The sequence below is a fragment of the Oncorhynchus mykiss genome, chromosome 3, assembly GCF_057628025.1.
Source record: "Oncorhynchus mykiss isolate SJ-2025 chromosome 3, ASM5762802v1, whole genome shotgun sequence".
In the NCBI taxonomy this organism is placed as follows: Eukaryota; Metazoa; Chordata; class Actinopteri; order Salmoniformes; family Salmonidae; genus Oncorhynchus; species Oncorhynchus mykiss.
Genome location: NC_143024.1, coordinates 34,592,841 through 34,618,863, shown reverse-complemented (window position 1 = coordinate 34,618,863; position 26,023 = coordinate 34,592,841). Strand labels below are relative to the sequence as shown.

At 44.2% G+C, this 26,023-nt stretch overlaps 1 protein-coding gene across 11 annotated transcripts in view; it reads right to left on the bottom strand.

Annotated features, from left to right (window-relative positions):
* LOC110514420 (chondroitin sulfate proteoglycan 5) overlaps nucleotides 1-26,023 on the bottom strand; it is a 50,700-nt gene that overhangs the window by 11,613 nt on the left and 13,064 nt on the right. The gene's annotated exons all lie outside the window — the stretch shown is intronic.

The window sequence follows — 26,023 nt, the reverse complement described above, 5'->3', positions numbered from 1 at the left end:
TGCAAGTTTTCTCAAGTGTTAAAATCAAACCGAAACAATCCAACTGAAATAAACCCAGTAGAAACATTCACCATGGCTCTTTGTATGTTTTACCTTAAAAGGCTTGGCTCTTGCTATGCTTGGTTCTCTCTCTCTCTGAGCTCCTCGTTTAAACACTCACGACTCCCACAGCTTTACCCTAACCAGTTACCCAGTGTAACCACAGAGCCTTCCCTCCTTACCCCATCATGAACTCAATTAAGATTTACCACAACCCCCAATCGCCACCAAATACAGCCCTCTAACCCAGCGACACAATGGAATTACCCGAACCTGAGCCACATCACAAATCCCCTCAATATTAACTTGATTAGGCTTGTAAAGGCTGCTCGACTGCCAACTCCCCCGGGATAGATACCCTAACCTGGCCAAGAGGAGGGGGGCACAGATGGGACGCCCCCCTACTGGGAGGCCCCCCACAGTGTTGTGGGGTGAGGTTGACGGGGGATGAGGGTGAGGGATAGGAAGGAAGGGGGGTTGGGGGCAGTTTAGTGGGGGGTACTGTACAAAGGGAAGGAGAACGAGGGATAATGAAAGGGTAATGGAGGGTAAATGGAGGGGAGGATCAGCAACGTTAATCAGAGCCCAGCATGACTGTCACAACATTGAGCAGTGTTTCCCCTAGTTTAACAACTAGAGCCCCAGCTTAGTCGACCCCCGAATCGATACTAAAATAGTAAATTGAAACTCATTTAATTGACAAATGAAGGTGTGGAAAGTCATTAGGTGGGTTGCACCATGACCGGGAAAATGTTATCGATTGTCACGTTCTGACCTCTATTTCTGTTGTTTTGTATTTATTTAGTATGGTCAGGGCGTGAGTTGGGTGGGCAGTCTATGTTTGTTTTTCTATGTTTTGGGGCATTTCTATGTTTTCGGCCTAGTATGGTTCTCAATCAGAGGCAGGTGTCATTAGTTGTCTCTGATTGAGAATCATACTTAGGTAGCCTGGGTTTCACTGTGTGTTTGTGGGTGATTGTTCCTGTCACTGTGTTTGTTGTCACAGGATAGGACTGTTTTGCGTTGTCACATTTCTTGTTTTTGTTAGTTTGTTCATGTGTAGTGATTTATTAAAACATGAATAACCACCACGCTGCGCTTTGGTCCGCTTCTCTTCCTCCTACAGACGAACGCCCTTACAGAATCACCCACCGCAACAGGACCAAGCGGCGTGGTAACGGGCAACAGCGGCACAAGGAGGAATGGACTTGGGATGATGTGTTGGACGGCAAGGGTTGCTACACATGGGAGGAGATCCTGGCGGGAAAGGATCGCCTTCCATGGGAACAGGTGGAGGCAGCGAGGAGAGCAGAGGCAGCCGGAGAGAGGAGCCGGCGATATGAGGGAACACGGTTGGCAAGGAAGCCCGGGAGTCAGCCCCAAAAATTTCTTGGGGGGTGGCTAACAGGGAGTATGGCTACGCCAGGTAGGAGACCTGAGCCAACTTCCTGTGGTTACCGGGGGGCTAGAGAGACCGGGCAGGCACCGTGTTATGCTGTGGAGCGCACGGTGTCCCCAGTGCGGGTGCACAGCCCGGTGCGGTACATTCCAGCTCCGCGTATCGGCCGGGCTAGAGTGGGCATCGAGCCAAGTGCCATGAAGCCGGCTCTACGCATCTGGTCTCCAGTGCGTCTCCTTGGGCCGGCTTACATGGCACCAGCCTTGCACACGGTGTCCCCGGTTCGCCTGCATAGCCCAGTGCGGGCTATTCCACCTCGCCGCACTGGCAGGGCGACCGGGACCATTCAACCGGGTAAGGTTGGGCAGGCTCGGTGCTCAAGAGCTCCAGTGCGCCTGCACGGCCCGGTCTATCCGTCACCACCTCCACGCACCAGCCCTCCGGTGGCAGCTCCCCGTACCAGGCTGTCTCTCCGGCCCATCCTTGCAGGGGCTCTCTCCTCTCCAGCGCTGCCGGAGTCTCCCGCCTCTCCGGCGCTACCAGAGCCTTCCTCCTCTCCAGCGCTGCCGGAGTCTCCCGCTTGTTCGGCGCTAGGAGAGCTACTCAGCCCAGCGCCGCCAGCGCCGCCCGTCTGCCCAGCGCCGCCAGCGCCGTCCGTCTGCCCAGCGCCGCCAGCGCCGTCCGTCTGCCCAGCGCCGCCAGCGCCGCCCGTCTGCCCAGCGCCGCCAGTGCCGCCCGTCTGCCCAGCGCCGCCAGTGCCGCCCGTCTGCCCAGCGCCGCCAGTGCCGCCCGTCTGCCCAGCGCCGCCAGTGCCGCCCGTCTGCCCAGCGCCGCCAGTGCCGCCCGTCTGCCCAGCGCCGCCAGTGCCGCCCGTCTGCCCAGCGCCGCCAGTGCCGCCCGTCTGCCCAGCGCCGCCAGTGCCGCCCGTCTGCCCAGCGCCGCCAGTGCCGCCCGTCTGCCCAGCGGCCGCCAGTGCCGCCAGTCAGCCAGGGGCCGCCAGTGCCGCCAGTCAGCCAGGGGCCGCCAGTGCCGCCAGTCAGCCAGGGGCCGCCAGTGCCGCCAGTCAGCCAGGGGCCGCCAGTGCCGCCAGTCAACCAGGGGCCGCCAGTCAGCCCAGCGCCAGCGCCGCCAGTCAACCAGGGGCCGCCAGTGCCGCCAGTAAGCCAGGGGCCGCCAGTGCCGCCAGTCAGCCAGGGGCCGCCAGTAAGCCAGGGGCCGCCAGTGCCGTCAGTCAGCCAGGGGCCGCCCGAGCAGCTGCCCCTCTGTCCAGAGCAGCTGTCGCCCCTCTGTCCCGAGCAGCTGTCCCTCTGTCCCGAGCAGCTGTCCCTCTGTCCCGAGCAGCTGCCCCTCTGTCCAGAGCAGCTGTCGCCCCTCTGTCCCAAGCTGCAGCTGTCCCTCTGTCCCGAGCAGCTGTCCCTCTGTCCCGAGCAGCTGCCGCCCCTCTGTCCCGAGCAGCTGCCGCCCCTCTGTCCCGAGCTGCTATCGCCCCTCTGTCCCGAGCTGCTATCGCCCCTCTGTCCCGAGCTGCTAACGCCCCTCTGTCCCGAGCAGCTGCCCCTCTGTCCCGAGCAGTTGTCCCTCTGTCCCGAGCAGCTGCTTCACCTCTGTCCCGAGCTGCCCCTCTGTCCCGAGCAGCCCCTCTGTCCAGTGGGGTCATTGAGAGGGGTGGCCATGGTGAGTAAGCCAGGGAGGCGGACAATAAGGCGGACTAAGACAATGGTGAAGTGGGGTCCGCGTCCCGCGCCAGAGCCGCCACCGCGGACAGACGCCCACCCAGACCCTCCCCTATAGGTCAAGGTTTTGCGGCCGGAGTCCGCACCTTTGGGGGGGGGGGTACTGTCACGTTCTGACCTCTATTTCTGTTGTTTTGTATTTATTTAGTATGGTCAGGGCGTGAGTTGGGTGGGCAGTCTATGTTTGTTTTTCTATGTTTTGGGGCATTTCTATGTTTTCGGCCTAGTATGGTTCTCAATCAGAGGCAGGTGTCATTAGTTGTCTCTGATTGAGAATCATACTTAGGTAGCCTGGGTTTCACTGTGTGTTTGTGGGTGATTGTTCCTGTCACTGTGTTTGTTGTCACAGGATAGGACTGTTTTGCGTTGTCACATTTCTTGTTTTTGTTAGTTTGTTCATGTGTAGTGATTTATTAAAACATGAATAACCACCACGCTGCGCTTTGGTCCGCTTCTCTTCCTCCTACAGACGAACGCCCTTACATCGATAGAGGAAACAAATCAGTCAAACTATCTCCCATATGCCTCCACTGGCAATACAAAACCCATTACCCTGCTGGGTAACGCTTTACTTGACCCCTAGCGTCATAACACATTATGACACGGCCATAACCATTTCATAACAGCTGACATAACTTGTTATAGCCTGCCATAATATGGTCATAACACTGTCATGACAAATACATTTAGACCTGTTGTGATATATATTGCGTTATTTTATGGCTGGTTATGACACCTACATAAGAGTGCCAAAACTCACTCCATTACACCATAGCTGACTTGCCAACAGTATTTTTATGTTATATAATATTTTCAGAAATTGGCCATATTAAATTATAATTGTAATTGCGCACACATTGATGTCAGACATGCACCTACCCCAATAGTATGTTGCTGATGACTGGGATGAATGTAGGAGTAGATTTCCAGAGCAGGACAAGACACCCTCTTTTTAACTGATGACTGACACAAGGGCATGTACGTGATAGGCCTATGGTTATAATCCTTAATCCAAGGAAAGTGACGCAGGATGGTCATAATGCTACACGACAGTGTCAAAAAGTGTATTTCTTTAGTCCAAGTAAAGTGACGCAGGATGGTCATAATGCTACACGACAGTGTCAAAAAGTGTATTTCTTTAGTCCAAGTAAAGTGACGCAGGATGGTCATAATGCTACATGACAGTGTCATAAAGTGTATTTCTTTAGTCCAAGTAAAGTGACGCAGGATGGTCATAATGCTTCACGACAGTGTCATAAAGTGACGCAGGATGGTCATAATGCTACACGACAGTGTCATAAAGTGTATTTCTTTAGTCCAAGTAAAGTGACGCAGGATGGTCATAATGCTACACGACAGTGTCATAAAGTGTATTTCTTTAGTCCAAGTAAAGTGACGCAGAATGGTCATAATGCTACATGACAGTGTCATAAAGTGTATTTCTTTAGTCCAAGTAAAGTGACGCAGGATGGTCATAATGCTTCACGACAGTGTCATAAAGTGACGCAGGATGGTCATAATGCTACACGACAGTGTCATAAAGTGTATTTCTTTAGTCCAAGTAAAGTGACGCAGGATGGTCATAATGCTACACGACAGTGTCATAAAGTGTATTTCTTTAGTCCAAGTAAAGTGACGCAGGATGGTCATAATGCTACACGACAGTGTCATAAAGTGTATTTCTTTAGTCCAAGTAAAGTGACGCAGGATGGTCGTAATGCTACACGACAGTGTCATAAAGTGACGCAGGATGGTCATAATGCTACACGACAGTGTCAAAAAGTGTATTTCTTTAGTCCAAGTAAAGTGACACAGGATGGTCATAATGCTACACGACAGTGTCATAAAGTGTATTTCTTTAGTCCAAGTAAAGTGACGCAGGATGGTCATAATGCTACACGACAGTGTCAAAAAGTGTATTTCTTTAGTCCAAGTAAAGTGACGCAGGATGGTCATAATGCTACACGACAGTGTCATAAAGTGTATTTCTTTAGTCCAAGTAAAGTGACGCAGGATGGTCATAATGCTACACGACAGTGTCAAAAAGTGTATTTCTTTAGTCCAAGTAAAGTGACGCAGGATGGTCATAATGCTACACGACAGTGTCATAAAGTGTATTTCTTTAGTCCAAGTAAAGTGACGCAGGATGGTCATAATGCTTCACGACAGTGTCATAAAGTGACGCAGGATGGTCATAATGCTACACGACAGTGTCATAAAGTGTATTTCTTTAGTCCAAGTAAAGTGACGCAGGATGGTCATAATGCTACACGACAGTGTCATAAAGTGTATTTCTTTAGTCCAAGTAAAGTGACACAGGATGGTCATAATGCTACACGACAGTGTCATAAAGTGACGCAGGATGGTCCTAATTTCTCTTGACGGTGTCATAAAGTGTATTTTCTACAAGTTCTGTAAGATACGACAAAAGAATGATGACTGTAAAGAAATCATTACTACAACAACAATATATTTAAGGAACCCATTTTCAAAAAGGAAACTTCTTCGCAGGGAAAAATACATTTGAATAAATGTGGGTTTTGACACTCTTCAAAAGTATGTGGACACCTGCTCGACAAACATCTCATTCCTAAATCATGGGCATTAATATGGAGTTGCTCCCCCGTTTGCTGCTATAACAGTTGGGATGTTGGAACAGTGGGGACTTCCATTCAGCTACAAAAGCATTAGTGAAGTCGGGCACTGATGTTGGGCAATTAGACCTGGCTTGCAGTCGGTGTTACAATTCATCCCAAAAGTGTTCGATGGGGTTGAGGTCAAGGCTCTGTGCAGGCCATTCAAGTTCTTCCACATCAATCTTGACAAACCAATTGCTATTTAAAAAAAATATATGTTACCCCCATTTTCGATCTTGTCTCATCGCTGCAACTCCCCAACGGACTCGGGAGAGGCAAAGTTCGAGTCATGCGTCCTCCGAAACATGACTCGCCAAAACGCACTTCTTAACACCTGCCGGTTAACCTGTAAGCCAGCTGCACCAATGTGTCAGAGGAAACACAGTTCAACTGAAGACCAAAGTCAGCCCACCACAAGGAGTCACCAGAGCACAATGTGCCAAGAAAGCCCCCCCGGCCAGACCCTTCCCTAACCCGGGCAATTGTGCGCCGCCCTATGGGACTCCCAGTCACAGCCGGTTGTGACACAACCTGGGATCGAACCTGGGTCTGCAGTGACACCTCAAGCACTTTGGTGCAGTGCCTTAGACCGCTGTGCCCCTCGGGAGGCCTCGACTAACCATTTCTGTATGGACCTTGCTTTGTGAACTGGGGCATTGTCATGTTGAAACAGGAAAGGGCCTTCCCCAAACTGTTGCCACAAATTTGTCAAATTTGTCAAAAAAGTCTAGAATGTCACTGTATGCTGTCGCGTTAAGATTTCCTTTCACTGGAACTAAGGGGTCTAGGCCGAACCATGGAAAACAGCCCCAGACCATTATTCTTCCTCCACCAAACTCTACAGTTGGCACTATGCATTGGGGCAGGTAGTGTTCTCCTGGCATCCACCAAACCCAGATTCATCCGTCGGACTGCCAGATGGTGAAGCGTGATTCATCACTCCAGAGAACGCGTTTCCACTGCTCCAGAGTCCAATAGCGGCGAGCTTTACACCACTCCAGCCGACGCTTGGCATTGCGCATGGTGATCTTAGGCTTGTGTGCGGCTGCTCGGCCATGGAAACCCATTTCATGAAGCTCCCAACAGACAGTTCTTGCGCTGACGTTGCTTCCAGAAGCAGTTTGGAGCTTGGTAGTGAGTGTTGCAACTGAGGTCAGATCATTTTTACGCGCTACGTGCTTCAGCACTCGACGGTCACATTCTGTGAGCTTGTGTGGCTTACCACTTCGCGTCTGAGCCGTTGTTGCTCCTAGATGTTTTCACTTCACAATGACAATACTTACAATTGACTGGGGCAGCTCTAGCAGGGCAGAAATTTGACGAACTGTCTTGTTGGAAAGGTGGCATCCTATGACGGTGCCACGTTGAAAGTCAATGAGCTCTTCATTAAGGCCATTCTACTGCAAATGTTTGTCTATGGAGATTGCATGGCCGTGTGCTCGATTTATACACCTGTCAGCAACTGGTGTGGCTGAAATCCACTAATTTCAAGGGGTGTCCACATACATGTGTATGTATATAAAGTGAATGTCACAGGTGTAAATATATGGATCATGACAGTGTTATGACCATATTATTACAGGTTATGACTGTGTCATAACAGGTTTTGACGCTAGATGTCAAGTAAAGTGTTACCAAATACCGTCCTCCCCATAGTGTGATAACAATGCCATGAACCCTAATTTGAAATACCTGTAGTACATCTGCCCCATGTTCCATTTAACTGCTGTGTGTGAGTGTGTGCGTGTGTGTGTGTGCGCGTGCGCATGCATGTTTATTTGTGTGTATGCTTGTCATAATGCGACCCAAAATTTGAAATCGCCATGATTACATGGGACTCCTGGTGGTAATACCTCTTTTTAATTATATCAAGCTGCAGGACACACACACACACTAAAACACAAACACAGCTATGACTGTATATACACACACACACACACACACACACACACACACACACACACACACACACGCACAGTTAATTTAACCTGGCTCGTCCTGATCTGTTTCCATACTGGCAGGCAGGACAAGCTCTGACTCATTTTCTCTCCTTCGGTCCCTCCTACTTTTTCTCTCTTTCTCTGCCATGTCTATCTCCATCCATCTCTCTCTCTCTTTCCCTCCTACACTCCATTTTACAGAGTGTTGTCCTCAGTCCTCCAGCTTTGGGGGTAATTATACAAATGTTAGCGCTCTCAGGCCATGTCAGTGAGGACAGTAGGGAGAGGTAAACTATTGACAACGTTAGGTAGATCAAACATTCAAATTAGAACCACTTCATATCCAAACCAACGCACACATGCGCACACACACGTGTAGAATGCAAATGCTTACAGTGAACACATACATAGCAGGACATGGCTTTGTCGGTAAACCCCAGAGAGAGATGTGGAGGGCAGACACAACCAACTACTTGTTGGAGTGTGTTATAACAGAGGGCAGACACAACCAACTACTTGTTGGAGTGTGTTATAACAGAGGGCAGACACAACCAACTACTTGTTGGAGTGTGTTATAACAGAGGGCAGAGCCCTTTGCATTCATCCCACTGTAATTCAATTGGGCTGGTGTATGAATCAGCCTCAGTTCACCATTACACACAGACACACACAAACTGGGCTAAAATTGTGCCAGAGCTCCACTGACCCATATTGCTTCTTACTCCAACCTCAGACAGTAGGACAGTGTCATCTAACATGGACTTCTCACAGACATCAAAATCAATGTACTTAGTGCATTGTTTACTGTTTGTTTATGGTTTACTATGATCTCTTTAAGCCCACCAAAGACCTTGTCTTCTATAAGTGCAGTGATAACCATTTACATTTTAGTCATTTTATCAGATGCTCTTATGCAGAGTGACTTACAGAAGCAATTAGGGTTAAGTGCCTTGCTCAAGGGCACATTAACAGACTTTTCAACTAATCAGCTGAGGGATTTCGAACCAGCGATCTTTCGTTTATTGGCCCAACACTCTTAACCACTACCCGCCGCCACATTGCTGTAATATCCTAGTTAAGTTTTATGGGAGTGATTTGCGATATTGCTCTTGGCTTTCCAATGATTATAAACCAGTATAAAGGATAAGACCGATCTCTGCAAAGATTGGGCATCTGCCATCTCAATCACACACCTCATCTCTGGCCATTAGGCCTTCTGGGAGATGACCTACTGATGACCTGCCACAGGAAACTGTCAGAGTCAAGAGGTCAGGGTCAAGATCACTGAACAGTTGAACTGTGTAGCTGCACACTGGTAAGAAACTGTGTCTGCGGGGGGAGGAGAACAGAGGGTCATAATGTCATGATTAGGGCCTTGAGTTGGGAGAGGTTCTATTGGGTTCATGGTAAAACCAAAACATATGTGTGTGTTTGTGTGTGTGTGTGTGTGTGTGTGTGTGTGTGTGTGTGTGTGTGTGTTTGTTTGTGTGTGTACCTGCATGTGTGTGTGTGTCTCAACTCGAGTGTATGTGCACACATACATTTATGTGAGCTCTCCTGTCCTGTGAACACCATCCCGTTGGCATGGCGACCCTGACTGTTCGATACATCTGTGCCAGCTCTCATTGCCATCATCATCTCCATCAGCGCTAGTCAGGAGGCGATGGTCATCCAGGGACTAACTACCGCGCATACATTTGCATGCTAATCCACACAGATGTTTGCTAATTTCTGATCTCTCCCTGCTGATTGGTTAGTTCGGTGAGTTACAGGATTATGGGAAATAAATATCTTGGCATAGATCTGCATAATGACCGGCAGAAGGGTTTTTATAACAATGGGTTGGATGAGTTTGGGGAGGAGGGGGTTTTGTTGAAGGAAGGGTCTTAGACAGAGGTACTGCTGTGCCCCTCAACAGTTTAGACATCTAGAGATTTAGTGCTCCATACCATTTAAACTCAAGCTAATACCCGAAATTGAATCAGACATGGGATTTGAAACCCTTTCTGAAACCCAATCTACATATTGGGAAGGTTTCATTTCAAATGCCATTGTTGGGTTCTGATTTCTTGACTTATGAAATCATGAAATATATTTATTCCTTTCACTGAGGGAGAGAGGGTAATTTATAATATGTACATAATGTCAAGCAAGATATGTTATTGTTAGCCATCAGGGATCCTATGGGAGGAGGACAGACACCGTCTGGTACGAGACAACATGACAGCTGTGAGTTGGGGAGGAGTGAGCACTTTGGGGGCAGAGGTCAGGTCAGATGAAGTGAGGAAGAACAGGTATCACAAAGGTTCAGTCACGCAACAGAGGTGCATTGGCTGTTCAGATGTGTAGGAGACTCAGCATAGGAGAAAGGGTTAAATATCAGTGCTTGTGTGAATATGTCTTTTGTCTGTACAGCTGTTTGACCCTTTGGGATGAATAAACTTGGTTTGAGCTTTCATAGTGTTCGTCAAGTTGAACAGTTGGCGCTGCGAGCAGAGTTCACCACGATTTGCAGTCCAACCAGAAAGTCCAGATCAGTGGAGCAGGAGCTGGCAATAAACAAGGTAGGCACAGTTCCTACACCTTTTTCCACTCATTTTGACATCTTTGGGAGACGAGAATCGTAGGCTGAATAATTATAGGATACGGACCTAGAAAGCCTGAGTTTATTCCGTAGGCCCATTGTATTATGCCCGGTCGTAGATTTAAAGGGAGTAAGGCCTGAGCAGGATAGTTCATGTAGAGGGTAAGACTCATAGAGCGAGAGGGTAATTTCCGTGCAGGGTAAAACCCTAGTGTAGCGGTTTATCAGCCAGACCCGTAAGGAGGGTGAAGGTCTCAGACGCAGTGGCCATGCGGCAGTAGAGTGGGTGTGGATGGATAAAGCGACATGCTTGTGTCCTAGGATAAAAGGTTGCCATTCAGGGTTAGAAGAAAATATATTTGAACGCTGTTGAATTTGGGTGTATTAGCAGTAGCAGAAAGAGAGGTTGGTTTCATGTCCTGTTGGGGTGGGGAACCGTGACAGATTATGTGGAAATAGGAAGACAAGTGTGAATCATTTTGGTAATATGTGTTATCAACAACAGTGATATTTGACTGGAATAAGACCTTAGGTAATATATACAGTGCCTTGCAAAAGTATTCGGCCTCCTTGAACTTTGCGACCTTTTGCCACATTTCAGGCTTCAAACATAAAGATATAAAACTGTATTTTTTGTGAAGAATCAACAACAAGTGGGACACAATCATGAAGTGGAACGACATTTATTGGATATTTCAAACTTTTTTAACAAATCAAAAACTGAAAAATTGGGCGTGCAAAATTATTCAGCCCCTTTACTTTCAGTGCAGCAAACTCTCTCCAGAAGTTCAGTGAGGATCTCTGAATGATCCAATGTTGACCTAAATGACTAATGATGATAAATACAATCCACCTGTGTGTAATCAAGTCTCCGTATAAATGCACCTGCACTGTGATAGTCTTAGAGGTCCGTTAAAAGCGCAGAGAGCATCATGAAGAACAAGGAACACACCAGGCAGGTCCGAGATACTGTTGTGAAGAAGTTTAAAGCCGGATTTGGATACAAAAAGATTTCCCAAGCTTTAAACATCCCAAGGAGCACTGTGCAAGCGATAATATTGAAATAGAAGGAGGATCAGACCACTGCAAATCTACCAAGACCTGGCCGTCCCTCTAAACTTTCAGCTCATACAAGGAGAAGACTGATCAGAGATGCAGCCAAGAGGCCCATGATCACTCTGGATGAACTGCAGAGATCTACAGCTGAGGTGGGAGACTCTGTCCATAGGACAACAATCAGTCGTATATGGCACAAATCTGGCCTTTATGGAAGAGTGGCAAGAAGAAAGCCATTTCTTAAAGATATCCATAAAAAGTGTTGTTTAAAGTTTGCCACAAGCCACCTGGGAGACACACCAAACATGTGGAAGAAGGTGCTCTGGTCAGATGAAACCAAAATTGAACTTTTTGGCAACAATGCAAAACGTTATGTTTGGCGTAAAAGCAACACAGCTGAACACACCATCCCCACTGTCAAACATGGTGGTGGCAGCATCATGGTTTGGGCCTGCTTTTCTTCAGCAGGGACAGGGAAGATGGTTAAAATTGATGGGAAGATGGATGGAGCCAAATACAGGACCATTCTGGAAGAAAACCTGATGGAGTCTGCAAAAGACCTGAGACTGGGACGGAGATTTGTCTTCCAACAAGACAATGATCCAAAACATAAAGCAAAATCTACAATGGAATGGTTCAAAAATAAACATATCCAGGTGTTAGAATGGCCAAGTCAAAGTCCAGACCTGAATCCAATTGAGAATCTGTGGAAAGAACTGAAAACTGCTGTTCACAAATGCTCTCCATCCAACCTCACTGAGCTCGAGCTGTTTTGCAAGGAGGAATGGGAAAAAATGTCAGTCTCTCGATGTGCAAAACTGATAGAGACATACCCCAAGTGACTTACAGCTGTAATCGCAGCAAAAGGTGGCGCTACAAAGTATTAACTTAAGGGGGCTGAATAATTCTGCACGCCCAATTTTTCAGTTTTTGATTTGTTAAAAAAGTTTGAAATATCCAATAAATGTCGTTCCACTTCATGATTGTGTCCCACTTGTTGTTGATTCTTCACAAAAAAATACAGTTTTATATCTTTATGTTTGAAGCCTGAAATGTGGCAAAAGGTCGCAAAGTTCAAGGGGGCCGAATACTTTCGCAAGGCACTGTATTCTCCAGTAATACATTTGCAGACGCTATAGTATTGGTTCAAATACAAGGTATTAAGTGCCGTGACCAATTAATAGGCACAAATAACATAACTATTCTCCGGGGAAGTGGTTAGCGCTACCTTGCAAAATAGTTGTTAGAAGGTGTGTATTAGAGACAGGAGTGAAGAAATCTAAACACCCTGGACACGGTCGGGAGAGTTTGGGGAATAATAACTATTGAAATGGTGACAGACGGCCCCGATTCTCCCTGTAAAGCGGAGCTAGAGTATTTTAATAACTCCACGGAGGCGCTGAAAGAAGCGCACAAGCATTCTACCAATTCAGCTCGAATATGGGAAAAATTTAGCAAACTGGATGAAATTGGGCAACATTTCCCGGCTGACGGAAAATTCGAATCAAATAAATAACTCAGAGATGCTTGTTGGGGTATGACAGAATGACATCAATGAGAAATTACAAGCTCAATAAATGTGTTTTGATGTCGGCGTTTTATCAACAGAAGAGTATAACAGATGAAAACGAAATTAGTAAATGTGCTGGGTAAATCCCGGGTATGTGAGTACATTGATAGAATTTGTACGCCGGCTTTGATGACAGGGTTGAAACCTGTGATCAAGACGGCAATTGCGGGGGCAGTGGAAGAAATAGAACAGGATGCTTTGAGAGTGGAATATAACTCTGCTTACTTCGCAGACTTGCCTCTTTTTCAAAAGAGCAGCGGCAAATCCTTCTGAAAGTAGTGGGACAGGAAACGTTCACATAGCGGTGTATGATATCGGTACAATCGATATTGGTTCATAGAGATTACAGTTTCTATATGAAGGAAGACGGATGAGATCACGTTTTACACAACTTGTTAATAGATGCCAGGGATCAAATATCGCAGATTCTTTATGATGAGAAATTTGCTACATTTGCCCAAGGAAAAAGTATTTTGGGTTAAAGAATCTGCCAAGGGGATGGATTCTAAAGAGGTAACAAATAAAAATTATCTGGCTGAACATTCCTTGAAAAACTCTAAACCTTGGGGGGGTTTAATCTAATGAGACAGTTTATGTTGTTTTATTATAAAATATATTTACATTTCATGTCGTCTTATTCTGAAATAGATTTCTAGAATGGACGAAAGGGTGGAGGGGTCATGAGGAACAAGCATAGGGGTTACCAAACCTAAAATTAACTTAGTATTTTTTTACTTCATGAACATTGTGGTGCGGGGGTTATGGAGAATCATGGGGAAAAGAGACCAGTGAATCGTTGGACTCCGTGGTGATATAAAGTCGCCGTGTCTAAGGGTAGTATGCTAAATAAAGGATACATAAAAGTTGGGGTGGATTATAACAAACGCTTAATGATTGGAGTAAGGACAGTGGATTTTCCAATATCATGTTTGGTTTATAATTAATACTTTAGGATTGCTATGTAGCATAGTGAATGCTAAGGAAATTTACACTTTCTTTTCCAGAAGAGGAGGGTGTTTCATTACAGTGCCTTGCGAAAGTATTCGGCCCCCTTGAACTTTGCGACCTTTTGCCACATTTCAGGCTTCAAACATAAAGATATAAAACTGTATTTTTTTGTGAAGAATCAACAACAAGTGGGACACAATCATGAAGTGGAATGACATTTATTGGATATTTCAAACTTTTTTAACAAACAAAACCTGAAAAATTGGGCGTGCAAAATTATTCAGCCCCCTTAAGTTAATACTTTGTAGCGCCACCTTTTGCTTCGATTACAGCTGTAAGTCGCTTGCGGTATGTCTCTATCAGTTTTGCACATCGAGAGACTGAAATGTTTTCCCATTCCTCCTTGCAAAACAGCTCGAGCTCAGTGAGGTTGGATGGAGAGCATTTGTGAACAGCAGTTTTCAGTTCTTTCCACAGATTCTCGATTGGATTCAGGTCTGGACTTTGACTTGGCCATTCTAACACCTGGATATGTTTATTTTTGAACCGTTCCATTGTAGATTTTGCTTTATGTTTTGGATCATTGTCTTGTTGGAAGACAAATCTCCGTCCCAGTCTCAGGTCTTCTGCAGACTCCATCAGGTTTTCTTCCAGAATGGTCCTGTATTTGGCTTCATCCATCTTCCCATCAATTTTAACCATCTTCCCTGTCCCTGCTGAAGAAAAGCAGGCCCAAACCATGATGCTTCCACCACCATGTTTGACAGTGGGGATGGTGTGTTCAGGGTGATGAGCTGTGTTGCTTTTACGCCAAACATAACGTTTTGCATTGTTGCCAAAAAGTTCAATTTTGGTTTCATCTGACCAGAGCACCTTCTTCCACATGTTTGGTGTGTCTCCCAGGTGGCTTGTGGCAAACTTTAAACGACACTTTTTATGGATATTTTTAGGAAATGGCTTTCTTCTTGCCACTCTTCCATAAAGGCCAGATTTGTGCAATATATGACTGATTGTTGTCCTATAGACAGAGTCTCCCACCTCAGCTGTAGATCTCTGCAGTTCATCCAGAGTGATCATGGGCCTCTTGGCTGCATCTCTGATCAGTCTTCTCCTTGTATGAGCTGAAAGTTTAGGACGGCCAGGTCTTGGTAGATTTGCAGTGGTCTGATACTCCTTCCATTTCAATATTATCGCTTGCACAGTGCTCCTTGGGATGTTTAAAGCTTGGGAAATCTTTTAGTATCCAAATCCGGCTTTAAACTTCTTCACAACAGTATCTCGGACCTGCCTGGTGTGTTCCTTGTTCTTCATGATGCTCTCTGCGCTTTTGACGGACCTCTGAGTCTATCACAGTGCAGGTGCATTTATACGGAGACTTGATTACACACAGGTGGATTGTATTTATCATCATTAGTCATTTAGGTCAACATTGGATCATTCAGAGATCCTCACTGAAGGGGCTGAATATTTTTGCACGACCAATTTTTCAGTTTTTGATTTGTTAAAAAAGTTTGAAATATCCAATAAATGTCGTTCCACTTTATGATTGTGTCCCACTTGTTGTTGATTCTTCACAAAAAATACAGTTTTATATCTTTATGTTTGAAGCCTGAAATGTGGCAAAAGGTCGCAAAGTTCAAGGGGGCCGAATACTTTCGCAAGGCACTGTATCTCTTGTTGGAATGTTCCCTGAGACTGTGGTCTTGGGGAGAGCAGTTAGTGATATTCGGTATACACGTATCTGGAGTAGGCCATAAATGGAGTTCCCAGATAAGGAAGGCCTGTTCATGTGTGTTTTTGACCTATGGTTTACCACACACACACCAGCACCCACACCCAATTTACCGGTTATGAATATGCGTTAGTGGTGTTGATACTGTGGGATTAATTTTGTGGGGTCTTTTCAATTTGGTTTTAAATTGGGTATGCAGAATGATGTAAATGTTTGAAATATTTTAAAGTGATTCTGAAGGACATGGAAAGAAAGGGGAAAGGTGAATATTTAATGGTGTTGAATGCCCTGTATCTATCCTGACTTTCTGGTGAGGCCTGATCAATCTCACTAGAAATGATCGAAACAGGTGGGATTTAATTATAAAATGAATGAGAAACACTAGTCTCTATTCTGTTTTACCGTTACTTTATGGGATAACATTATTTCCTTATGTAGTTATCAAGAGTTGTAATTCTACGTTGATTGGTTATTCGAATTAGTTTATTTTTTATTTAACATGTTGTTCTTGAATCACGATGTGAATCATGTGTTCAAAGGGGAAATTACCAGTTCCCTGGGGCCCTGGTCTTTGGGTAAATATACAAATGTATTTTGTTCAGTCTGCATATAGAAGGAAAAATAAATGTTAATGAGGGTTGACATTTGCTCCAAATGGATTGTGATATGTGTATTGCTGATTTCATTAAATGGATTGTGATATCTGTACTGCTGATTTAATTTTTTGTCTTTGTTTCGATACAAATTTCACCAGATTGGGTCTGCTGGATTGTTGGGATTCACCGATGGGTTAGATTAACTCCCTGATCTGGTAACTCTTCCGAGAGGTCGCCAGTAAAATAAGGTAGCCTGCAGAGTTCTGTCTTACTATCCAGGTCTGTGCTCAAACAATTTGAGCTTCTACTTTTAAAATCCACTTTTCCAGAAGCAAGTCTCTCACTGTTGCCGCTTGCTATAGACCACCCTCTGCCCCCAGCAGTGCCCTGGACACCATATGTGAATTGATTGCCCCCCATCTATCTTCAGAGCTCGTGCTGTTAGGTGACCTAAACTGGGACATGCTTAACACCCCGGCTATCCAACAATCTAAGCTTGATGCCCTCAATCTCACACAAATTATCAATGAACCTACCAGGTACAACCCCAAATCCGTAAACACAGGCACCCTCATATATATCATCCTAACCAACCTGCCCTCCAACCTGCCCTCCCTCTGCTGTCTTCAACCAGGATCTCAGCGATCACTGCCCAATTGCTTGCGTCCGCAATGGGTCTGCGGTCAAATGTCCACCCCTCATCACTGTCAAACGCTCCCTAAAACACTTCAGCAAGCAGGCCTTTATAATCGACCTGGCCCGGATATCCTGGAAGGACATTGACCTCATTCCGTCAGTAGAAGATGCTTGGTTATTCTTTAAAAGTGCTTTCCTCACAATCTTAAATAAGCATGCCTCATTTAAAAAAGGACCAGATACAGCCCGTGGTTCACTCCAGACCTGACTGCCCTTGATCAGCACAAAAACATCCTGTGGCGTACTGCATTAGAATCGAATAGCCCCCGCAATATGCAACTTTTCAGGGAAGTTAGGAACCAATATACACAGGCAGTTAGGAAAGCAAGGCTAGCTTTTTCAAAAATAAATTTGCCTCCTGCAGCACAAACTCCAAAAAGCTCTGGGACACTGTAAAGTCCATGGAGAATAAGATAACCTCCTCCCAGCTGCCCACTGCACTGAGGATAGGAAAAACTGTCACCACCGATAAATCCACAATAATTGAGAATTTCAAATTGCATTTTTCTACGGCGGACCATGCTTTGCACCTGGCCACCCCTACCCTGGTCAACAGCTCTGCACACCCCACAGCAACTTGCCCAAGCATCCCCCATTTCTCCTTCACCCAAATCCAGATAGCTGATGTTCTGAAAGAGCTGCAAAATCTGGACCCTTACGAATCAGCAGGACTAGACAATTTGGACCCTCTCTTTCTAAAATTATCAGCCAAAATTGTTGCAACCCCTATTACGAGCCTGTTCAACCTCTCTTTCGTATCGTCTGAGATCCCCAAAGATTGGAAAGCTGCTGCGGTCATCCCCCTCTTCAAAGGGGGAGACACTCTAGACCCAAACTGCTACAGACCTATATCTATCCTACCCTGCCTTTCTAAGGTCTTCAAAAGCCAAGTTAACAAACAGATCACCGACCATTTCAGATCCCACCGTACCTTCTCCGCTATGCAATCTGGTTTCCGAGCTGGTCATGGGTGCACCTCAGCCACGCTCAAGGTCCTAAATGATATCCTAACCTCTATCGATAAGAGACAATACTGTGCAGCTATATTCATAGACCTGGCCAAGGCTTTCGACTCTGTCAATCACAACATTCTTATCGGCAGACTCAACAGCCTTGGTCTCTCAAACCTGGTTCACCAACTACTTCTCAGACAGAGTTCAGTGTGTCAAATCGGAGGGCCTGTTGTCCGCACCTCTGGCAGTCTATGGGGGTGCCACAGGGTTCAATTCTCGGGCCGACTCTTTTCTGTATACATCAATGATGTCGCTCTTGCTGCTGGTGATTCTCTGATCCACCTCTACGCAGACGACACCATTCTGTATACTTCTGGCCCTTCTTTGGACACTGTGTTACCTAACCTCCAGACGAGCTTCAATGCCATACAACTCTCCTTCCGCGACCTCCAACTGCTCTTAAATGCAAGAAAAACTAAATGATCGCTACCAGCACCTGCACGCCCGTCCAGCATCACTACTTTGGACGGTTCTGACTTAGAATATGTGGACATCTACAAATATCTAGGTGTCTGGTTAGACTGTAAACTCTCCTTCCAGACTCACATTAAGTATCTCCAATCCAAAATTAAATTTAGAATCGGCATCCTATTTCACAACAAAGCATCCTTCACTCATGCTGCCAAACATACCCTCGCAAAACTGACTATCCTACCGATCCTTGACTTCGGCGATGTCATTTTCAAAATAGCCTCCAACACTATACTCAGCAAATTGGATGTAGTCTATCACAGTGCCATCCGTTTTGTCACCAAAGCCCCATATACTACCCACCACTGCGACCTGAATGCTCTCGTTGGCTGGCCCTCGCTTCATATTCATCACCAAACCCACTGGCTCCAGGTCATCTTTAAGTCTTTGCTAGGTAAAGCCCTCTTATCTCAGCTCACTGGTCACCATAACATCACCCACCCATAGCACACGCTCTAGCAGGTACATTTCACTGGTCATCCCCAAAGTCAATTCCCCCTTTGGCCGCCTTTCCTTCCAGTTCTCTGCTGCCAATGACTTGAACAAACTGAAAAAAAAATCACTGAAGCTGGAGACTCATACCTCCCTCACTAACTTTAAGCACCAGCTGTCAGAGCAACTCACAGATCACTGCACCTGTACATAGCCCATCTGTAAATATTCCATCCAACTACCTCATCACCATATTGTTATTTATTTATTTTTGCTCCTTTGCACCCCAGTATCTCTACTTGCACATTCATCTTCTGCACATCTATCACTCCAGTCTCTATCACTCCAGTGTTTAAATTGAAATTGTAATTATTTTGCCACTATGGCCTATTTATTGCCTTACCTCACATATCTTACCTAATTTGCACACACTGTATATATCCTTTTTTCTATTGTGTTATTGACTGTTTGTTTTGTTAATTCCATGTGTAACTCTGTGTTGTTGTTTGTGTCGCACTGCTTTGCTTTATCTTGGCCAGGTTGCAGTTGTAAATGAGAACTTGTTCTCAACTAGGCTACCTGGTGAAATAAGGTGAAATAAAAATAAAATAAAAATGAGTCCTGAGACGGCGTATGTGGAGTGAGCGATGAGAGAGACAACATACAAACTTCTCTCATGCTCCTGGTGTACTGGTGGGAGAAAGGAACCAGACAGAATGGTGGTAGCGGCTCAGGTGAGAGACTCGTGTACGTGGGGAAAACTGATGCATCTATTTGGACATTGAAATCGGGGCATTATCAAGTGCCATCAAACGTGACAGGCAAGAGTTACATGTGCCGTTGGGAAGATGAACTGTAACGCTATCTGAAGAAGACACGCTAGAAGTGCCTGGAGAACAGGGGGGGGTGGTCAACCGTGCCCGTTGTTTAATTGGGGTATCAGGTTTATTGTGGAAGGTCTACACTCTACAAACAATTTAGATAAGAACGCATTGAGATACCGATCTTTCAGTACCATGCCACTCGCGACAGGAACACAGGGATAATGAGAAGATGTATTACCGGCAATAAAAAGTCCCGTTTATAAATGTACATTCTAACCGTGATGATGTGTGCGAGGTTGAGAAACTCGAATTTGAGCGATAGACTCAAAGTAAAGCACTAAGGACTATTATTCTAAATTTGGGTTGGATAATTTATAAAATGTTTTAGTTATGATTCGGATACCTTCGACAGGGAGGTTGTTAAGAGAACTCACTGGGTGATGGCTTCGTTCAACAATTAAGGTTTTTTGTTTCTTTTGTTCTACCATGTCATCAGACTTTTTATGTTAAATCTCATCAATACATATAGATTGCTGGATGTTACGGTACAATTAATGGCATACAAGGCCCATAGTCTGTGTCTTGTGTTAGCACTCAAGGATGAAAATGAAGCTGATGGGTATGGAGACCACCAGCATCACATGGGCATAGAACGTAATGGATAGACGGTTCTTTCCCCAGTCTTAGACGCATCAAGGGTGGTGTGAAATTATTGTATTTTTTCTCTTCCCTGCTTAAGTCAATATGTTTTTAGGTTTCGTGGAACATTAGAGTGATCATTGTTCCAGAGGAGGGACTGATGTATATTGACTAATTGATTTGACATTGTTTTAGTATGGTTATAACTTTAGAAGTGCATTAGGAGTAGTGACCATTGTGTTATGAGTTAGATTGAATGACTTATGTGCACATGTATCTGTAGCAGAAACCTGGTACACATGAGGCCTATGTATGAGACATCATGTTTACATAAGGCTGTTAAGTGGGATGGAATGTGACTGGGGTGGAGACCTGTGGGGTCTCATAAATAAAGGTTGTGGTGACAGAGTGGTATCATTCTCAGAGATGTGTTTTGTTACAGGAGATAGGATAGGGAGGACAGCTAACTGTACACAATATATTATGAAATTCAGTTGAAAGTTACGCATACCCAGATCATGGTGAGAGTAGTAGAGATAGTGTTGGCATTTCAGACACTATTGTCAACTTTCAAGAAACCTGTGTCTCAGAGTTTTGTTAGGTTGAATATTCTTCCAACGTCATTAATCTCTATCCCATTTTATAACAGCCAGCGAACACTTGACAAATTCCATGCAGTAGTTATTCTCACGGCAGTCACTGTAGGGGCAGTAATTAAAGGAGGCTATAGTGACAGCATGGAATTGGACTACAGTGCAAATTAGGGAATTTGAGGTATGCGTAGTGTAGTGTCAGTAATAGCAGGGGTTACTTTAGTAGAATTGTTGGGATATAATTTTATGAGGACTCATGCCACATGGTTTGGTAGCTGGTACCTGGGAGACCGATGAGGGTATCGGGGGGCTGTTATTCACGTCACAAATTAGTGATCTTGCCATAAGGGGAGAGTCTATGTTGTCCTGTTGTCAGGAAATGACCCGTGCGTTGCAGTGTGTATATTCCCAGGTGAAAGCGGCACATGAGGAGCAGGAGATAACCAAGGGTACGGGCTGAGTTCTGGAGATTGAGTGTACATCAAGATACACCAGGCAGGATACACCAGGCAGCGTTGGTCTGGTCCACACACAGTACTCCTTTCAGCACCTGCAGCGGTAAAGATCGTCATGTCTCTTCTCGGTGAGTTCACACTTCTCACGTTAAATGAGATCCGGCTGCATAATGGGTGAGCGTGAAGACGCCTTGACAAAGGAAAAGAAGCTAATGAGAGAGAGAAACACTAGACTTTACTGTAGACATACAGATGGGTTGGGTCTGGGAGCTACTTTAACCGCCATAGTTGGGTTGGGTTAGTTGCTTTATTGGTTAATGCATCATATAAAAGGATAGATGTTGGGGTAATTGTCAGAGGTGTGGACTCGAGTCACATGACTATGATGACTTGCAACTCGACTTTGACTTTAACACCAATGACTCGTGACTTGACTTGGACTTGAGCCTTATGACTCGACCTGACTTGATACCCTCCCCAAGCCCAAATATTAAAAATTATGCTATTAAAAAAGATTGGCAGCGCATCAACTCTTCATTTAACGGATTACAGTTAGAATCAGACAGCAGCCAATCAAATTGTACCAGGTGAGAAAACGTTGTGCGAGGCAGTGCAGAGGAACGTCGGAGGGTGAATTCAGATGGAGCCTTTGGAAAGATAATACCCCAAATTATTTTTGGGGGATATAAAGACGACGCTGTATCAACAAACAAAAAAATATTTTAATTTGCAAAATATGTGGGAAGAAAATTACAGACGGAGGCGCAACAATTTCCAACTTTGTTCGACATTTGAAGTTGCACAAAGAACGGTAAGTCGTGGCTAATATAACCGACAGCTATATATTTATTACTTTACTAGTATCATGTAGGCTAACGTAACGTTAAATCAATGAGCCTCTACACAGTCAGTTAGTGTGGGAACGTGATCATTGCACCCAAAATGGAGCTACAACTGGCTAGGCAGTTGGTAGCCTAAATCCTGCCTGATGTTACTGCTGTTTCTAAAACCATTGACATACGTTAGCCTACTGTAACCACAGAGAGAAAGAGAGAGAGAGAGAGAGAGAGAGAGTGTGTGTGTGTGTGTGTGTGTGTGTGTGTGTGTGTTAAGTTTGGGCGATTGTGTACAAGCCTACATCGTGCACGATCGCGCCCCATAGCGATCCTCGATAGTCGATCACTACTGGGGGGGTCTTTCACACGTCTACCCATGTATTTCCATGGAAATATAAAGTTTAATAGGAAAGTAATAAATATATAGATGATTTGCGTAAATGTAATATACTTGGGAACACCTCTCGGCTTGGGAACACCTCTCGGAGCCTGTGGCAGGTAAGGGGAAGACTGGGCGAAAGCATGAGGAGGGCCTTCATGTTTGTGGAATCCAGCAGAAAAGTACCCTGGAGGCACTGTTAGGCGAGAGAGAGTGGGAATTGTCATGTTATCAGGCGTTGGGTTTTCATGCATATATAATTATGCATATCTTACATAGCTTGTTAATACTGTTATGTTTTGTGTTTCTCGTTGCTTTTCAAGTCTTGTGCTATCACTATATTAGGAACCAGAAGGAGAAAGTTGAAAAGAAAGAAGTCAACAGCTCCAGCGGACACATTATTTTCAGTGTTCTATGAGAAATGGAAATAAGAGTGTGCATTGGGTGTGACTATAGAACAGAGCCCATAAGTCTCTGCGTTTGTAAACCTCACTGTGAATGTTAATCATGTTTTTTTGTTTTTTGTGTTCATGTTTTGTTGTCATTGATGGTTGATTTATAAGTAATTTCCAAGTTTATATAAATTAAACAGTAGGAAGCTATTGTTCAAAAGGAGGGACTGTTGGGTTCTGATTTATTGACTTATGAAATCACGAAATATACTTCCTTTCACTGAGGGAGAGAGGGTAATTTATAACAAAGGGTTAAATATCAGTGCTTGTGTGAATGTCTTTTGTCTGTACAGCTGTTTGACCCTTTGGGATTAATAAACTTGGTTTTATCTGTCATAGTGTCCGTTGAGTTCTTACTCTGATAATTAAAACCTAACACCATGTTACCTGATGTAATGGATGAATCAATCCCGCTCGTTTGATGGTTGAGGCAGAATACCACAAGATTTGTCTGTCTAACATCTTATTCCAACCAACCAGCCCCTCCTCCCCCAGTAACCATATTAATCCTCAACCTAACATGATGACATGTCATGGTTTTTCCTACTCATGTAACCTGGCTTACACGTTCTCCTCATGGTGACCTCTATAAAGATCTGTTGACCTGGTATCAATGCACCAGGATTGGGAACCTTGTAAAACACACAAAATCACACAACAACCCTTTCACCAAACTTAATCAGTGTTTCATCTAGAAATATATGTTTCACATTGCAATACATGTTCATATAAAGTAATTGCCTTTTACAATGAAATGCTCACATTACTTTTGATATGATTCCCTTCTAATTTGTTGAAATACATTTTACTATTACTTAATCCGACCGCTGTTAATTGATAATCACTTAACCGTTTGGTAAACATATAGATTTTATATTGGTTGGTCTACTGCAGATTTTGAGAAGTACAATGAAAATGTATGTTTGTTAATTTAGTAGAAACATGTGAAGTATGATATATACTGTACTGCACGATTACCACTATTCTGATATTACTTCAAGGTAAATGTAAAAAATCAGACAATGACAAGATCAGATACAGTGGGGAAAAAAACTAATTAGTCAGCCACCAATTGTGCAAGTTCTCCCACTTAAAAAGATGAGAGAGGCCTGTAATTTTCATCATAGGTACACTTCAACTATGACAGACAAAATGAGAAAAAAAAATCCAGAAAATCACATTGAAGGATTTTTAATGAATTTATTTGCAAATTGTGGTGGAAAATAAGTATTTGATCAATAACAAAAGTTTATCTCAATAGTTTGTTATATACCCTTTGTTGGCAATGACAGAGGTCAAACGTTTTCTGTAAGTCTTCACAAGGTTTTGTTTCTGGTGTCCTTTGACAGCTCTTTGGTCTTGGCCAAAGTGGAGTTTGGAGTGTGACTGTTTGAGGTTGTGGACAGGTGTATTTTATACTGATAACAAGTTCAAACAGGTGCCATTAATACAGGTGACGAATGGAGGACAGAGGAGCCTCTTAAAGAAGAAGTTACAGGTCTGTGAGAGCCAGAAATCTTGCTTGTTTGTAGGTGACCAAATACTTATTTTCCACCACAATTTGCAAATAAATTCATTACAAATCCTACAATGTGATTTTCTGGATTTTTTTTCTCATTTTGTCTGTCATAGTTGAAGTGTACCTATGATCAAAATTACAGGCCTCTCGCATCTTTATAAGTGGGAGAACTTGCACAATTGGTGGCTGACTAAATACTTTTTTGCCCCACTGTATGTACTGTATGTAATGCATCCCCTATACTGTGAACATATATCCAAAATGATGTTCCTGGGGTATTTTTCTTTACTAAAATTGCATTGGCCAATACAGTACTGTAATATGTAATTTACGAAGCAGGTATTTTTATCCAAGGTGACAACAGTGAGTCCACACATTTTTGCATGTGACCCCAGTGGGAATCAAACCGACCACCCTGGTGTTGCTAGTGCCATGCTCTTAATACTGTAACTGACCCACACAGGACCACTGCAATACATACGTACAATACAATACTGTAAAATACAATACATGATTACAGTACAAGTGGAAGGTGTATGATTGTCATCCCCATGAGCAATGACATCAGAGTGCAAAGCTGTTATCAAGGCAAAGGGTGACTGCTTTGAAGAATCTCAAATATAAAATATATTTTGATTTGTTTAACACTTTTTTGGTTACTACATGATTCCATATGTGTTATTTCATGGTTATGATGTCTTCACTATTATTCTACAATGTAGAAAATAGTAAAAATAAAGAAAAACTCTTGAATGGGTAGGTGTGTCCAAACTTTTGACTGGTACTGTAGGTCAAGCTTGGATTCATCATCCCCCCCAAAAAATCCACAGGTGCATGAACAATGAGGACATTTACTGTGATGTCGATGAGAACCTACAGACAAATGCTCTACTGGCTTGATGCAAACTAGTGCCTGCTAAACGTTATGTTTCTTTCATTCATTGAATTTCTTTCATTTGATTACAGTACACCTATATTGTAATGACATCTGAACAATATATTTTTTGCATCAATGATTGTGAAAGATGTCTTCAATTATCACACACCTTTGATCACACATAGGATAGAAATGATGGGATTTCGATGTTCCATTTTTGGTTGATATTGCCTAATGTGAAAACAGTGTAATATTATGTAATGTACAATACTGTAGCATATTGCATTCAAAGGAACATTTTGAAACATGTACAGTATCATGCATTTTTTTGCTATTGGATTAACTGGTTGTTAAAATAACTACATTGAGAAGATATCATCATTACGCCGTGCACCAAAGCGACTGAAAAAAACAGTATTATACATTGTCTGAGGTTGAGACTGATAGGCTGTGGAGCTTTGGCCAGTGTTGACCATACTCACATGATGCCTAACATTTGGAAATATAATTAGGACAAGAAGATAGAATAGAATATGGAAATAGAATTTGTGTGTGTGTGTGTGTGTGTGTGTGTGTGTGTGTGTGTGTGTGCGTGCGTGCGTGC